Source organism: Delphinapterus leucas, chromosome 6 (genome assembly GCF_059928025.1).
Source record: "Delphinapterus leucas isolate spDelLeu-1000000601 "Yukka" chromosome 6, BTC_Dleu_Yukka2, whole genome shotgun sequence".
In the NCBI taxonomy this organism is placed as follows: Eukaryota; Metazoa; Chordata; class Mammalia; order Artiodactyla; family Monodontidae; genus Delphinapterus; species Delphinapterus leucas.
In genome coordinates this window covers 86,543,306-86,561,546 of record NC_143134.1, presented here as the reverse complement: position 1 = coordinate 86,561,546, position 18,241 = coordinate 86,543,306, and the positions used below count along the sequence as shown (strand labels likewise).

The 18,241-nt window shown below is 38.0% G+C and overlaps 1 pseudogene; it reads left to right on the top strand.

Annotated features, from left to right (window-relative positions):
* The first annotated feature begins 6,397 nt into the window (after positions 1-6,397).
* On the top strand, positions 6,398-9,685 carry LOC111188053 (inorganic pyrophosphatase 2, mitochondrial pseudogene; annotated as a pseudogene).
* The last annotated feature ends 8,556 nt before the right edge of the window (positions 9,686-18,241 follow it).

The window sequence follows — 18,241 nt, the reverse complement described above, 5'->3', positions numbered from 1 at the left end:
CTGGTGTTTCTAACGTGTAGCCAGATTTGGAAACCACTGTGATGAATCTCTATTGCTTACTAAGTCAAGCTAGAACTCCTGTAGCAGTCACTGCAGGTGCTCTCCCCAGAGGCTTTACCATCCTACTGACCTTTCTGTGTGTCCATTCCTTGGCTTTGGGGTAATGTGCTTTTAATAATTATCAGCACATACTACTCTCTTCCAATGACTGCCCTGGAGCTACTAGAGCCACTTTGTCCCTGCTCCTGCAAAGAAAACAGGAAGGGCCAGGGAGTTTACATCCCCTGGGGTAACCAGCTGTTGATGCCCAAATAATGTGGGAGTGTGACAGCCTAGCTCCCTTGCCTGGATTTGGACATATTCTGAGGTGTAATTTACACTTCAGAACTCCCTGGCAGGATCAGGCTGAAACTGGGACTTTGCCTAAAAAAACACACACACTTATTTGGCTTCTTCCCCTTCCCTTCACGCCCTTACTCATTTCTCCTGGGAGTACTTCTCTAAGAAATCACTTGCACATGAATCCTCATCACAAGGTCTGCTTACAGAGACCCAAGGCAACCTAAGGCAACATCTTGGTCAAAACAGTTCATAACTTGTCACACCATGTTTTCTACAACTACCCAACATCCACCAGCAATGCTAGTTTTCTCATCCACTGTGCTTATTCCACACCACTCTTTAAGCCTGCTATTTCCCCTCACCCAAGATGCCTCTTCCCTGCCTCTGTGACCATCAAAACTTCCCACCTTCCAAAAATAAGCTCTAGATATCTCCCCCATCCCATGCAGAGCCCAAGGCCCTACCCATGATAAGTGCTCAATAAATGTGGGTTGAACTGGTGCTGCCTCCTCCATCAAACTCATCCTGACAATTCCAGCACAGGTAACTCTAGCTGTCTTCTCTAACTTGTATATTTAATGTCAGATCCACAATCAGCTGTTGATTCTTTCAACCAATATTTGTGTGATTACTATGTACCAGGAACTGTGCTCATCACAGGGAGTGAAACAGTGATTGAGGATATTTCTGCCAGCATGGAGCTTACAGTCAAGTTAAGGATGCAGACATTAAGCACATAATCACACAAATAAATGTTAATTTATAACCATGAACATCTAAGATGAGATAAATGGTACTGTGAGAGAATATATGAGTAGTAATGTCCTTATCTAGGATTTCTCTGAATAAATAATGAAGAAAGAACAACCTAAAATTACTGTCCTGTTTTCTATTCTAGGGGTTCTTAGACCCCCTTCCTCTGTAAAATTGCCTAAGAATTTTATGTAACTATGTATTATTGTATTAACAGATTTTCAAGGAGTCCATGACCCAAAATTTTGCACAATGTTAACCCTGTAGAAAATAATGCCATGTTTATTAACTGACTCCTACATGTGCTTTATCTATCTTATCTGTAGGTCCTTGTTTATAGAAATATTAGCATTTTTGTTTTGTATCGCATATCATTTAGTTTAATGTTAGACATAGGCACATCACTTAACAAATATTTGTTTTCCTCCCCCTGTTTTCAGCCTGAGTATTTCTACAGAACTCAGACCCTCAAAAACAAATTTTAAAAGTGTCTTTATTTTCTTTATTGAATAAGAGCACATTTTGAGCAGTTGTGGTTGGAGTGACAATGATTATCTGGTTTTTCTCTGGGTACCAGGAAAACAAGAGCAACAAAACAGGATTTGCATGTTAAAACCTGCCTGTGCTATGCTAGTGCCAAACAATTGTCACTACGTTTCTTCAGAGTTCTGTTTCTTCAGGGAGTTAACACTTTCATTCTGGGAACTCCCTGCTGTATCCCCAAACCTTAGCTACCCTAAAAGTATATTACCAGGTAAAAGCAGAAAACATTCATTTCAAACACAAAAAGATGAAAGCTGATTACTTAATCAGTTATACTGATCAATTTAAAAGAAAAACAATGAAAAATTAAAATTTCATTTAAAATGCCACTGGAAAATATGTGTGACTATTACTCATACACTGAAAGTAAGTGTTACATATGTATAAACTAAAAAATATGTGTTTATATATACTAGAAATAAATATGCTTTCAATATGTATATTTATATATGTTGCAGATAAATTAATGTATATAAAGGCCATAATTTTTAACTGACATCAACAAATACCTGAACATAAAATAATAAAATAAATAAGATTATCCCAGATTCCAATATATTGTTAAAAATGTAATAATTTCAACAACTTGTACTTGAATCTCAGGTCCAGAAGACCTGAAATAATGGTGCAAAACGTGGAAAACACAGAAACCACAGAAAATATTAAAACAATACAATAAACTGTTAAATCAAAGTACAAAAAAACCTTCAAGTTTATTGTCCTCAACACCTATCAAAGACTGAAAGAGAGAAAAAGACTAATATAATGCCATATTCTCAATTCATGCTTTTCTTAAACTTCAAGCTCTGAGTCTCAAAGATAGGTTGTTACTAGGATATCTGAAGAGATGACACCATATGCGCACATCAATATTTTAACAGACTGCCACCCTTGAATGATCAAGGGACCAAACACCAAATTTCTAAAATTTACTTCCTTTTCCCATAGGTTGACAACCCTTGTGCCCCTGTATTCCTGCTTAGCACTTCCATGATAGGTATACAGATAAAGGAAGAGGAAGTTAGATGCAAATAATGTTGGCACTTAACAACAATTCAGGTATAAGGTTTGATATAGTAATTGAAATCCATAGTTCAATCTCAAAGCAAGATTGGATTTATAGTTTTCCCTTCCTGTTAGCATATGGGATCAAATGCATGCTAAGTAGTTATACATTAGAAACCAAATCTCAAAGATGACTTTAGGAAGGTAGCATCAGGTAAAAAATTACTGTCCATACAGGGAATGATGACAAGGAATGATGACAAGGAATGAAACAGTACAAGGCAATCTAATTTTGCCATCTCTTGCTTCTACTTTCTAGGGCTTTGAAGCAAAGATCAGTGTTTCCTAACATTTTGTCCTCCCAGGAATGTAGTACTCCCATAGACATTGTCAACAATTCTTCATGCTAACTCTACGCTTTCTTCTGCCGCTTCAATGCAAGTAAAGATAAACTGATTTTACTGTAAATACGGATGGTTTTGATTTAGCTCCCATTTTTAAACTAATTTATTCTTAAATGTCAGCATTTTAATTATTAATGGCAAAGTATCTGCTACCCACTTCATGAGTAATGAAGATTGACCAATATGTTGATATCCCAAAGTGGACAGCTGCTGACCATAAACAATTAACACTAACTTGCCTATTCTAACCAAGGAACTAAAGAACTGTGAGATAACTAACATGGCATCCTACAACTGAAAAAAGAAATACTTAGTAGCCATTTAGTCCTGTATTTTGCAACTCCTCTGTCAGGAACTCTCATATGCAATGAAAGACTACCAAATTTTTCTTTCCTTCCCTACTGACACTTTTAGCCAGGGTGAGGGGAATAAAGGTGATAGTAACCATAGTAGAAAGGAGATAGGCTAATAAATATGATGGAGGAGGTTTCACATGTGTATTATATCTATAATATGATTATGGATGAGTGCTATGGAAGAAACAACGTCTAGAGGTCAGGAAAATGGCAGCCGCACTGTGCCCCAAGAAGGGTCACTGGGCTGTCACTGACCAGGAAAGACTCACTAAAAGCAGTGGGATAGGACTTCAATGTTTTTACTTCACTTCACAGTCAGCCAAAGTACTGCATTTTTCAAACTGGATTCATACTTGGGTTGCTTTCACTATGTAAATAAAACAAATGAAGAATTTTTCAATAACAATGGATCTTTTACTTGGCATATTAAACCCCTCCCCCAACACCACCCCCCAACCCCGCCACTACCACGACCCTTAAGCCAAGGCACTCCTCCCATGACTTTGATCGAGGCTTTTGTAGAATTATGAACTTGGAGAGCTTTTTAAAGGAGAAACGAACGAACTGAACGCCAGGTGGGATTTAGCCAAAGCTGTCACAGCTCTGGTTGTTACCCCTCATAATCCATCTTGCTGAATCAAAAAGCAAACTGTGAACAAACAGCTTAGGCAGTTTGTTTGAAGATACACTCCTGTCTTTCTAGGAGGGATTAAGTCATGGCTACAGTTTGTTTGGAAAATGATTATCCACATGAAAATTATTAAATTCATGTGACATCTCTTTGTGCTGAAATGTTTTATAACTTTTCGCCTCTGGATCATAGTGACAATGATGCTGTAGTTTTTATACTAAAACACAGGCTCTCTCCACAGTCTTTCAAAAAGTCGTCAATTTTTTTTGCATTTGCCACAAGCATACAGAAGATGTTGACTTTCAAACTTTTAAATAATAAGGGTTCAAGCTCTGCCTTTAAAAGGCATCACAGCAATACCAGATGTGGAGAGAAGAGGATTATTTTCAGCTTTTATTCTAAACACTGGATTCCATAAAAGCCACATTCATACCCTGCCGGGGGAGACAGATTAAGTGGCTGAGACCTTGAGCAAGAAAGGAAGAATAAAGGCAACCCTGTGATACATCAGAAGTAAAGTGTTTTCCCTTAGAGTATAGAATGGAGTGATATTAAATTTTCATTGTGGTAAGCAGATCTAAACCTTGGAATACAGTATAATCTCTAAATATCTAAGCAATCAGCCTCTTATATCACCAAATATTGCATTTTTGATACTCAACGTATTTTGGTATGCAGGTAACTCTTGAATTGAGGTGAGAAGAGAGGCTGGGGGAGGAGGGTGTTATTCAACAAACACTAAATGGTTGCTATGTTTCAGGCACCATGGTGGGTCTTGGATAAACAGGCTTAATAAAACACTGGCCCTCTCTTCTTATACTCATAGTCTAGTAAGGGAGACAGACACGTAAACAACAGATTACTAACCATTGTGATAAAGAGCACAATAGAAGGGTAACCATTATGTTGATTAAGCAGAACTCCATAGAATGCAGACAAAAACAAACAAACAAACAAACAACAACTTCATTCATTCCCTTTATACTAGGTCCTTTATAACCAATCCGCAGATTCATTTTTTTCTCTTGTCCTTTGAAGAAAATTTTGGGTAAGGGAAGGTCCCATAATTTTCTTAGACACTCTTCTTTTAAGTTACTTTTAGTGCTAAGAATAATCTAGCTCAGTAATAATAAGGCCTAGTCCAGTTTATTAATCAAAACACCAACTTGATTTAAAGTTAAAACTTCTTCCCTCTGCCAACTGGTAGTAGTTTCAAGCTGGGACACTTAAAGTGGAGGAGAAGGGTATGGTCTTCTTTTTTCTCTATTTCCTCCCTTGCATTCTTTAACCCATCCAACTCCCATCTCCACACACAAAATTGCTTCTGTCTCCATCAGGGATGGAACTAGGCAAAGAGAGAAGAAAGCATCAGGAAATGTCTTAACTTGACTGGTACTATTAGAATCTGAACAAAGTAAATTCTTTCTCTAATAAGGTAAATTTATTTATTTACTTATCCCACGAATATTAGTGGAACACCAATTACATTTTAAGAACTGTTACAAACACTGAGGACACATAATAAAAAAATCAAAGTCCCTGATTCCATGGACTTTACAGTCTAGTGGGGGCTATAAGTCAACATACATTATACTAAATATATATAATTTATTCAGATAGATTGTATGTAAAATACAATGTTAATTATATAAAAAATATGTTAGATGGTGACAAGTGCTATGGAAAAATATTAAACAGGAAAGGGGGATAAGGAGCATGAGAGGTAGGTTAATTTTACTTAGGGCAGTCAGGAAAGCTTTTTCTGATAAGGTGATATTTGAGCAAGAGACCTGAAAAAAACTGAAGGATTTAAGCCAAGAAAATATCAGATTAAAGAGCATTCCGGCCTGAGAGAATAATAACTGCAAAGGCCCTGAGGTAGGCAAATGTTTAGTATGTTCAAAGAACAGCAAGAAGGCCAGTAGTATGGCTAGAGTAGAAGAAGAAAAGGAAAGAATGTTGGAGATGAGGCCAAAGAAGTAGAAAAATCTTAGATCAAATATAAGGTATGCAGAGGCCATTGGGCTTTTTTCTGAGTTAAAAAGAGAAGCTCCTGGAAGTTTTAAGCAGAGAAGTAAAATGATATAATGTATGTTTTTAAAATATCAGTCTGGCTTCAAGGTGGAGAATAGATGGTAAGGCAAACATGGAAGCAGGAAGACAATTCGGAAGCTACCAGAAGAATTTAGGCAAGAGATGACGGTAGCTTGAATCACTATGCCTGAGTAGGAAGCAGGTAGAGAGCATTAGACAGATTCTGAATATACTATAAAAGATTTAATGATGGACCAATTATGGGTATGAGAGTGAGAAAAAAGTCAAAGCTAACTGAAAAATTTTTGACCTCAGAAACTCAAAGAAGGATGTTGCTACTTATAGAAATAGGGGAAAATGTGAGAAGGTAAGGTTTGACTTAAAAAACAAACAAGCAAAGGAAACAAAAGCAAATAAACAAATGGGATTACATCAAACTAAAAAGTACAGCAAAGAAAACTACCAACAAAATGAAAAGGCCACCGGTTGAATGGGAGAAGAAATCTGCAAACAATATATCCAATAAGGAGTTAATATCAAAGTATACAAAGAACTCATATAACTTAATATCAAAACAACAAACAATCCAATTAAAAAATGGGCAGAGGAACTGAACTGATATTTTTCCAAAGAAAATGGCCAACAGGCACATGAAAAGATGCTTAACATCACTAATCATCAGGGAAATACAAATCAAAACCACAATGAGATATCACCTCACACATGTAAGAATAGTTATTATCAAACAGACAACAGACCAGCTGGGCCTGGCGCATTGGCGCCCCCACTGCCACCACCGCCGCCGCCACCGCCGCCCACCTGCCACAGGGAGCGAGCTCAGGGCCCCGGCCGTGCTGCGCCATGGCCCTGTACCGCACGGAGGAGCACGGCCAGCCCCACTCTCCCGGTTACCACCTCTTTTTCAAGAATGTAGCTGGTCACTACATTTCCCCTTTCAAGATATTCCTCTGAAGAGGAAAATGGCATTCCTACAAAGAGAGCACGAAATGATGAATATGAGAATTTGTTTAATATGGTTGTAGAAGTACCTCCGTGGACAAATGCTAAAATGGAGACTGCCACAGAGGAGTCATTGAATCCCATTAAACAAGATGTAAAGGATGGCAAGCTTCCCTATGTGGCAAATATCTTTCCTCACAAGGGTTATATATGGAATGATGGTGCCCTCCCTCAGACTTGGGAAGATCCCCATCGAACAGATAAGAGCACAGACTGCTGTGGAGATAATAATCCTATTGATATTTGTAAGATACGCTCAAAGGTTCTTTCTCATGGAGATGTTGTTCATGTGAAGAACCCTGGAATTCTGGCTCTTATTGATCAGGATGAAACAGATTGGAAATTAATTGCTATCAATGTGAATGATCCTGAAGCCTCAAAGTTTCATGATATTGACGATGTTAAGAAGTACAAACCTGGTTACTTAGAAGCTATGCTTAATTGGTTTAGATTTTATAAGATACCAGAGGGAAAACTGGAAAACCAGTTTGCTTTTTTTTTTTTTTTTTTGTGGTATGCGGGCCTCTCACTGTCGTGGCCTCTCCCGTTGCAGAGCACAGGCTCCGGACGCGCAGGCTCAGCGGCCATGGCTCACGGGCCCAGCCGCTCCGCGGCATGTGGGATCCTCCCAGACCGGGGCACGAACCCGTGTCCCCTGCATCGGCAGGCGGACTCTCAACCACTGCGCCACCAGGGAAGCCCAACCAGTTTGCTTTTAATGGAGAATTCAAGAACAAGGCTTTTGCTCTTAAAGTTATTAAATCTACTTATGAATATTGCAAAGCATTGCTTACGGAGAAGTGTGATGGAGGGGCTATAAATTGGACAAACGTGCAGGTATGCGATAGCCCTTTCCACTGCTCTCAAGAGGAAGCTAGATCATTAGTTGAATCGGTGCCATTTTCACTGAATAAAGGAAGTAATGAAGAAGATCAAGTATGGCACTTCCTTGGCAAGCGATGAGAACATTTGAAGTTCTGCCATCAGGATTCCAGTCTCTAAGAACTACAAGACTCCCATCTCCCCCAAGTGCTAGAAACAGGCAGATCTATGAGAATTTGCTAACTTCCTGTTGAAACTTCTTTTTTCAAACTTTTTGATATGCAATGTGTAAATAAACATTGAAATTTTTGAAAAAAAAAAAAAGACAACAAATGACAAGTGTTTGCAAGGATGTGAAAAAAAGAAAGAAAAAGGAAACCTCATGCACTGTTGGTGGGAATGTAAATTGGTGAGGCCACTATAGAAAACAGTATGGAGGTTCCTCAAAAAACTAGAAACAGAACTACCACATGATCCAGAAATCTCACTCCTGGGTATATATCTGGAAAAAATGAAAGCACTAATTTGAAAGGATACATACACACCAATGTTCATAGCAGCACTATTTATAACAGCCAAGATACGGAAGCAACCCAAGTGCCCATCAACAGATGAATGACTAAAGATGTGGTGTATATATATATATATACAATGGAATATTACTCAGACATAAAAAAAGAATGAAATTCTGCCATTTGCAACAACATGGATGGACCCAGAGTGTATTGTGCAAAGTGAAATAAGTCACAGAGGAAGACAAAAAGACATAATGTATGATTTCTATTATGTGTGGATTCTAAAAAAACAACAAATGAACAAACATAACAAAACAGAAACAGAGTCATAGATACAGAGAATAGATTGTCAGAGGGAAGGAGGGTGGGGGATGAGCAAAATAGGTGAGGGAGATTAAGAGGTACAAAATTCCAATTACAAAAATAAATGAGTCATGGGGATGAAGTATACAGGTAGAGAATATAGTCAATAATAATGTAGTATCTTTGTTTGGTGACAGTAACTAGTATAGTGGTGATCATTTTGTAACACACAGAAATATTGAAACACTATGTTTCACTATGTGAAACTAACATACTGTTGCAGGTCAATTATACTTCAAAAACAAACAAACTCAGAAAAGGAGATCAGATTTTGTGGTTACCCAAGGTGGAGGTGGAAGGAGGCAGAATTGAATAAAAGTGGTCAAAAGATACAAACTTCCAGTTATAAAGTAAGTAAATACTAGGAATGTAATATACAACATGATTAATATAATTAAGACTGCTGTATGTATGAAAATTGTTAGGAAAGTAAATCCTAAGAGTTCTCATCACAAGGAAAAAATACTTTTTCTTTTTATTTTGAATCTATATGTGATGATGGATGTTCACTAAACTTATTGTGGTAATGATTTCATGATGTATGTAAGTCAAATCATTATGCTGTACACCTTAAACTTAGTGCTGTATGTCATTTATATCTCAATAAAACTGAAAGGAAAACAAAAACAAAAACAAGGGTTCTGTTTTGTTCATGTTGAGTTTAAGCTTCCTATTTAACAGCTAAAATCAATCTCCAAAACTGGAGATTAGAGAAGCCCAGCCTAGTCAGCAGTACTTAAAGACATGAAAAGGGAACTGTGTGGGTGGAAAAGTGATCCCAGGCCAAAGAGAATAGCTGATACCACATTTAAGATACTGATAATTATTAGAAGAAATACATTACCATTAATGAATCAAATATCACCCTTAAAGATTCCTTAATTTTAAAACATGTAAATGTGAAGAATTATAACATTTTATACCTGATTCTAATGATAACCATAAATTTTAGAAAATAAAATGGTAGCTGGCAGGTTAGAAAATTATCAAAAGGTTTTGCAACTAAAAAGAAACATTTTTAAATAAATGCTTTAAATAAACTCAGAGATTTCCTCATAGCTGCAACTTGGAATCAGCTGTTTTTATTTCCACTAAAGATATAAAGTCAGGAAGTTTTTTATAAAGACAATTACATATCATATAATTCATTTCCCTCATTTGCAGTATGACAGTATGATCATCTCCTGAGATATCAAACTAAGATTTTGCTTCTCTTGGCAGTGATAACATAGTATAAATACCTACAAATGTAAAATGAGAGATTCTACTCTATTTAATATTTTCAAAGATTAAATTATCAAATGCAGATTAAACTATCAAACAAAACTCTATTATGCATGTTTTCACGTTGCATAAATACTGTCCCATGTAGACCCCAAGTTGAGAGAGGAAGAATTAATATTGGTCTACCAAACATCACAAGTGTTTCCTCTTTTAAGAAGAATGGGAGACAGATTTCTCACTACTGGAGACGAAGTTACAGATATGGAGAGGAAGAAAACTACAATGAATCCTACAGTGTTGGATATTTAACTGGAATTGGAGGTATTAGTGTGAACTCACAGCTTTCAATATATACAGACACAAAAAATATATAGATGCATATTATATGTACATTATAATATGTATTACATGTTATATAAACATACACACACATATATATGTATATATATATAATATATATATATACACACACACACACACATATATATATGTGTGTCCACTGAGAAGACATGGAACAGTAACACCCCAATAGCAATGAACATACTTACCACAGTTAGAACCTACATAATGGCTTCTAAATACCATACTCCAGCAAATTAAACCAGGGCATTTTGGAGAAATGGCTGATTCTAGGATTGGTTGCCAGAAAATACAAGATGCTCCTGACACACGTTGTATGATAAAGTAAGAAAATGTTCAAAGAATGATAGAGATATGTCAAAAGGATACAGAAGCCAGTTTGAAGGGGCTCCCACTTTCCAAACCTGAGACAACATAAACATCAAAATAAATACTGATTACATGGGAATTCCCTGGTGGTCCAGTGGTTAGGACTCTGTGCTTCCACTGCAGGGAGCCCAGGTTTGATCCCTGCTCGGGGAGCAAAAATCCCACAAGTCACTCAGCGTGGCCAAAGAAAAAAGAAAAATAAATAAATAAATATTGATTACAGACTATAATTAACCAAATAAAATAGAAAACCATGAGCCCATGTGAATATAAATGAATGAATGAATGCATGAATGAAAAGTGTGATGAATAGAAAGATATATACACAGTCTCAAAGTACCTCTACTCAAAAAAAAAAGGAAAGCTTTATAGTATAAAAGTCTGGCAGACAGACAACACCTTAACCAAGTGATTAAATTGAACATCATTGGTAACGGGATTAATGAAAATCATGCATCACCTGATAGGATAAATTAAGAAACCTGCCTCGCTTGTGTGCTATTCCTACCAAAGACATATAACCTAAAACTAACGTGAGGAAACATCAGGCAAACCCAAATTGAAGACATACTACAAAATAACTGGCTTATAGTATTTAACATTTATAAAAGTCAAGCATCAATAAAGAACTGTTCCGGGCTTCCCTGGTGGCACAGTGGTTGAGGGTCCGCCTGCCAATGCACGGGACACGGGTTTGTGCCCCAGTCCGGGAGGATCCCACATGCCGTGGAGCGGCTGGGCCCGTGAGCCATGGCCACTGAGCCTGCGTGTCCGGAGCCTGTGCTCCGCAACGGGAGAGGTCACAGCAGTGAGAGGCCCGCGTACCGCAAAAAAAAAAAAAAAAAAATGAACAGCCTGACCCAGAAATTCCATTTCTAGGTATACACTCTAGAGAAGCACTTGCAAATATGCACAGTGAGGCATACAGAAAGTGGTTCATGGCAGCACTGTTTATAGTAATGAAAAATAGGAAACAAATGTGCAGCAATCCAAAAAAAAGATGATTACCCATTTAAAGAACTATTATGCAGCAGTTAAAAGGAGTGAGGTACATCTATAACAGCTATTACAGGTGAACTGACAAGACACCTGGTGAATAAAAGAACCATGCTGTAGAGCAACACACACAATATGATACATTTTTATAACTATACATATTCTAGGTCAATGTACAGCATATCAAACTGATAATAGTAATTGAGTGTTTACCTCGTAGGAAAGGCTGATCAGTGGGAGTCTTCAGACTTATGGAGACTGTTTTAATTTTTTAACTCAGACAATTTAATAATGCATTACTTACACAAGTAAAAATAATTTTTAAAAATACTCCTGACCATGAGTTACAGTCTATTTTGGGAGTATAGCAGACAATGAGAACGCTAGTGTTTCTCTGTCAACCATACTTTTCCATCCAATTCATCTAATATTGGAGAATGATATTCCCACTTCATGTTATCATGGGGGGAATTCAACCTAGTGCCTTTCTGATCATAAAGGTGAGCCCACAAAGTTTTGCAGGACGGCAGCCAAGATGGCAGAGTAAAAAGAGCCTGAGCTCACATCCTCTCACAAGCACACCAAAATCATAACTATGTGCAGAATAACCGTAGATAAAAAAAGACTGGAGCCTCTACCAGAAAGGATCTTCTACAGCCAGAGACATAGAGAAGGAGCCACAGCAAGACCAGCAGGAGGGGTGGACCCGTGATGCAATCAAATCCCATACCCCGCCATGGGTGGGTGACCCACAAACTGGAGAATAATTATATTGCAGAGATTCTCCCACAGGAGCGAGAGCTCTGAGCCCCATGTTAGGCTCCCCAGCCAGGGGGTCTGGTACTGGGAAGATGAACTCCCAGAGCATTTGGCTTTGAAGTCCAGCAGGGCTTAATTGCAGGAGCCCCACAGGACAGGGAAAAATAGAGACCTCACTCTTCAAGGGCACATAAAAATCACACATACACTGGGACTCAGGGCAAAAGAATTAATTTGATAGGAGCTTGGGCCAGACCTACCTGCTAGTCTGGGAGAGTCTCCTGTATGGGGGGTGGGGGGCCTGCGGCTCACACTGGGGACACAGACACTGGCGGCAGATATATTAGGGAACATTGCTGACGGTTGACATCTTGGCTCATTATTTCCAAGACCTGGACCAACCAAACAGCCTGCGGGCAACACTGCTGGGACACCTCAGACAAACAACAAAATGGGACACAGCCCCATCCATCAGTAGATAGGCTAACTAAAGACCTCACGGCCACCTCTGGGCTTGTCCCTAGACATGGCCCAGCACACCAGAGGGCCAATACCCAGATCCCCCCACCAGTGGACAGGCACCAGCCCCTCCTACCAGGAAGCCAGACCAAGCTACTAGACCAGCCTCATCCACCAGAACCATGAACACTATGATCCCACATATCAGGGCATATACCATACCTGGTACCAGCTGGGCCCTGGCCTGGCCCACTAGCAGGGACACCCAGACCCCATACCCAAATGTGTCAGGAACTGACACCCCTCCACACCCAATGATCTATTGATAAAATAAGCTCTGATTTCCCTGGGGCCGGCAGCCAGACTCCAGGAAACCAGTTCTGCCTGCCAGTGGACCAGCACTAACCCAGGATCTGGCTTCATCTGCCAGTGGGTAGGCAACAGCCCCAGAGCCTTCAGGACCCTGATTCCACCCACCACTGAGCCGGCACTAGCCTCAAGATTCCACAGCCAGCCACGTCATGACCAGACCCCACTGAACAGCAGCCAGCAGCATCTGCACAAGGCAGCCTGGGAACCAACTAGACCTGGGGCCTACCAGACCAACCACATAGCTCGTCCAGCACAACAGAAGGACCCGTGTAGCCCTCTTAGGGTATACCTCTAAAGCACATAGCTTGGGTGACGAGAGGGGAGTGCACTGCTGGGACGCAGAGCACACCTACTACAGAGGGCCACTTCTCCAAGGTGAAGAAACGTAACTAACTTACCACATACGTAAAAATATAAATAGCAACTCAGACAAAATTAGGCAGCAGAGGAATATGTTCCAGACGAAGGAACAAGATAAAACCCCAGAAGAAGAACTAAGTGAAGTGGAGATAGGAAATCTACCTGAGAAAGAGTTCAGAGTTGTGATGATAAAGATGATCAAAGACTTGGAGGAGAATGGATGCACAGAACAAGAAGTTAGAGGTTTTTAACAAAGAGTTTAAAAATATATAGAATGACCAAACAGAGATGAAGAATACAATAACTGAAATTTAAAATACACTGGAAGGAATCAATAGTAGACTAAATGATTCAGAAGAACAAATCAGTGACCTGTAAGACTGAGTAGTGGAAATCATTGCCATTGAACAAAAAAAAAGAAAAAAAAAATAATGAAAAGAGGACACATAAGAGACCTCTGGGACAACATCAGGTGTGCTAATATTTGCATTATGCGGGTCCCAGAAGGAGAAGAGAGAGAGAAAGAACCTGACAAAATATTTGAAGAGATAACAGCTGAAAACTTCCCTAACCTGGGAAAGGAAATAGTCACCCAAGTCCAGGAAGCACAAAGAGTCCCATACAGGATTAACCCAAAGAGGAACACACCAAGATATTGCCATCAAAAGGACAAAAAGTAAAGATAAAGAGAGAATAGTAAAAGCAGCAAAGTAAAAAAAAAAAAAGTAACATACAAGGGAACTTGTTCAGCAGAAACTCAGCAAGCCAGAAGGGAGTATCACAATATATTTCAGATTCTTTTCCTATCTAGATTGTTACATAATATTGAGCAGAGTTCCCTATTCTAACAGTAGGTCCTTGTTGGTAATCCATTTTAAATACAGCAGTGTGTACATGTCAATCCCAAACTCCCTATCTATCCCTTCCCACCACCCTTCCCTCCTGGTAACCATAACTTCATTATCTAAGTCTGTGAGTCTGTTTCTGTTTTGTAAAAAAGTTCATTTGTACCTTTTTTTTTAGATGCCACATATAAGCGATATCATACGATAGTTCTCTTTCTCTGTCTGACTTACTTCACTCAGTATGACAATCTCTAGGTCCATCCATGTTGCTGCAAATGGCAGTATTTCATACTTTTTAATGGCTGAGTAAGAACTTGAAAAAGAATGGGTACATGTATATGCATAACTGAATCACTTGGCTGTACAACTGAAATTAACACTATTATTAATCAACTATACTCCAATACAAAATAAAAAGTTAAAAAAAATAAAGTGATGAAAAGGAAAATCCTACAACCAAGAATACTCTACCCAGCAAGGCTCTCAGTTGAGATTTGAGGAGAAATCAAAAGCTTTATAGACAAGCAAAAGCTAAAAGAATTCAACAACACCAGCTTTACAACAAATATGAAAGGAACTCTCTGGTGAGAAAGAAAAGGCCACAAGAAACAAGAAAACAAACAAGAAAATTACAGAATGAAAAAGCTAACCAGTAAAAACAAACATACAGTAAAGGTAGGAAATCATCCATGCACAAAGCTAGTAGGGAGGTGAAAAGATGAAAGTATTGATACTAAAATCATCTTGTAATAAGCAGTTAAGAGATACACAAAACAATTAGATGTAAAATAAGATATCAAAAACAGTAATTGTGAGGGAAGAAGAGTACAAATGCAGGGTACTTAAAATGAGAGTACAAATGCAAGGTTTGAAACGAACAGATCAATAAGTTAGAACAATCATGTATATAAACAGACCACTATACAAAAACATCAAAGCAACCACAAACCAAAAGTCTATAGTAGATATACACACAAAAAAGAAAAAGGAATCCAAACAACACTAAAGATAGTCCTCAAGTCACAAGAGAAGAGAACAAAAGAAGAAAAGGGGGGAAAAATGACCTACAAAAACAAATCCAAAACAATTAACAAAATGGCAATAAGAACATACATATCAACAATTACGTTAAATGTAAATGGATTAAATGCTCCAACCAAAATACATAGACTGGCTGAATGGATACAAAAACAAGACCCATATATCTGCTGTCTACAACAGACCCACTTCAGATCTAGAGATGCATACAGACTGAAAGTGAGGGGATGGAAAACGGTATTCCATGCAAATGGAAATCTTTTAAAAGAAAGCTGGAGGAGCAATTCTCATATGAGACAAAACAGACTTTAAAATAAAGACTGTCATAAGAGACAAAACAGGACGTTACAAAATGGTCAAGGCATCAATCCAAGAAGAAGATATAACAATTGTAAATATATTTGCAACCAACATAGGAGCACCTCCATATATAAGGCAAATGTTAACAGACATAAAAGGAGAAATTGACGGTAACACAATAACAGCGGGGGACTTTAATACCCCACTTACATCAATGGAGAGATCATCCAGATGGCAAATGAATAAGGAAACACTGGCCTTAAATGACACATTAGATCAAGTGGACTTAATTGATATTTATAGAGCATTCCATCCTGAAAGCAGAATACACTTTCTTTTCAAGTGCACATGGCACATTCTCTAGGCGAGATCACATGCTGGGTCACAAAAAAAGCCTTGGTAAATTTAAGAAAACTGAAATCATATCAAGTATCTTTTCCAACCACAATGCTATAAGATCAGAGATCAACTACAAGAAAAAACTGCAAAAATCACAAACATGTGGAGGCTAAACAATATGCTACTTAACAACCAATGGATCACTGAAGAAATCAAAGAGGAAATCAAAAAATACCTAGAGATAAATGAAAACGAAAACACAATGATCCAAAACCTATGGGAGACAGAAAAGCAGTTCTAAGAGGGAAGTTTATAGTGATAAAAGTTTACTTCAGGAAACAAGAAAAATCTCAAATAAACAACCTAACCTTACACCTAAATCAACTAGAGAAAGAAGAAGAAACAGAACCCAAAATTAGGGGAAGGAAAGAAATCAGCACAGAAATAAATGAAATAGAGAAAAAGAAAACAATAGAAAAGATCAATGAAACGAAAAGCTGGTTCTTTGAAAAGATAAACAAAATTGATAAACCTTTAGCCAGACTCATCAAGAATAAAAGAGAGAAAGCCCAGATCAATAAAATCAGAAACGAAAAAGCAGTTACAACCAACACCATGGAAATACAAAGAATCATTAAGAGACTACTAAGAGCTACTATATGCCAATAAAATGGACAACCTAGAAGAAATGGACAAATTCTTAGAAAGGTACAATCTCCCAAGACTGAACCAAGAAGAAACAGAAAATATGAACAGAGTAATTACCAGTAATGAAATTGAATCAGTAATTTAAAAACTCCCAACAAAGAAAAGTCCAGGACCAGATGGTTTCACAGGCAAATGCTATCAAACATTTCGAGAAGAGTTAACCCCTATTCTTCTGAAACTATTCCAAAAAACCGCAGTGGAAGGAATACTCCCAAACTCATTCTATGAGGCCACCATCACTCTGATACCAAAACCAGGCAAAGATACCACACACACACACCCACACACACACACACACACACACACAAAAAGAAAATTACAGGCCAATATCACTGATGAACATAGATGCAAAAATCCTCAACAAAATACTAGCAATCTGAATCCAACCATCCATTAAAAGGATCACACACCATGATCAAGTGGGATTTATTCCAGGGATGTAAGGATTTTTAAATATCCACAAATGAGTCAATGTGATACACCTCATTAACAAACTGAGGAACAAAACCACATGATCATCTCAGTAGATACAGAAAAAGCTTTTGATAAAATTCAACATCCATTTATGATAAAAACTCTCCAGAAAGCGGGCATAGAGGGACATATCTCAACATAACAAAGGCCATATATGACAAATCCACAGCTAACATCATACTCAATGGTAAAAAGCTGAAAGCATTTCCTTTAGGATGAGGAACAAGACAAGGAGGTCCACTCTCACCACTTTTATTCAACACAGTTTTGGAAGTCCTATCCACAGCAACCAGAGAAGAAAAACAAATAAAAGGAATCCAAATTGGAAAAGAAGAAGTAAATCTGTCACTGCAGATGACATAATACCATACATAGAAAATCCTTAAGATGCCACCAGAAAAGTACTAGAGCTCATCAATGAATTCAGTAAAGTTGCAGGATACAAAATTAATATACAGAAATCTGCTGCATTTCTATACAATAACAACGAAGTATCAGAAAGAGATATTAAGGAAACAATCGTTTACCATCACATCAAAAAGAATAAAAGGTAGAAATAAACCTACCTAAGGAGGCAAAAGACCTGTACTCCTAAACCTATAAGACACTGATGAAAGAAATTGAAGATGACAGAAACAGATGGAACAACATACTGTGTTCTTAGATTGGAAGAATCAATATTGCTAAAATGACCATACTACCCAAGGCAATCTATAAATTCAGTGCAATCCCTATCAAAACAACAATGGCATTTTCCACAGAACTAGAACAAAAAATTTTTAAATCTGTATAAAAACACAAAACACCCCGAATAGCCAAAAGAATCTTGAGAGATACACAACTGGAGGAA